Raw genomic sequence first — 458 nt, 5'->3', positions numbered from 1 at the left:
GGCAGGGACACGGTGACTAGAGAATGGAGACTTACAAAGGACATGAACGGACACTTGTTTTTGAGACGGAGTCTCACTCTGTCACCAGGCTGGAGCGTAGTGGCTGAGATCTGGGCTCACTGCAACCTCCGCCTCCTGGGTTCACGCCATTCTCCTGCCTCAGCCTCCCGAGTAGCTGGGACTACAGGCACCTGCCACCTCGCCCGGCTAATTTTTTGTATTTTCAGTAGAGTCGGGGTCTCACCGTGTTAGCCAGGATGGTCTCCATCTCCTGACCTTGTGATCCACCCGCCTCGGCCTCCCAAAGTGCTGGGATGACAGGCGTGAGCCACCGCGCCCGGCCGACAGACTCTTCTGAAAAACAAGACACACTCGTGGCTGACAAACATACTGTATTAGTCCGTTTTCATGCTGCTGACAAAGACATACCTCAGACTGGGTAATTTATAAAGAAAACA

The sequence above is a fragment of the Mandrillus leucophaeus genome, unplaced genomic scaffold, assembly GCF_000951045.1.
Source record: "Mandrillus leucophaeus isolate KB7577 unplaced genomic scaffold, Mleu.le_1.0 Scaffold1019, whole genome shotgun sequence".
Classification (NCBI taxonomy): Eukaryota; Metazoa; Chordata; class Mammalia; order Primates; family Cercopithecidae; genus Mandrillus; species Mandrillus leucophaeus.
The sequence above is the reverse complement of the archived record's forward strand: the minus strand, read 5'-3'. Positions refer to the sequence as shown.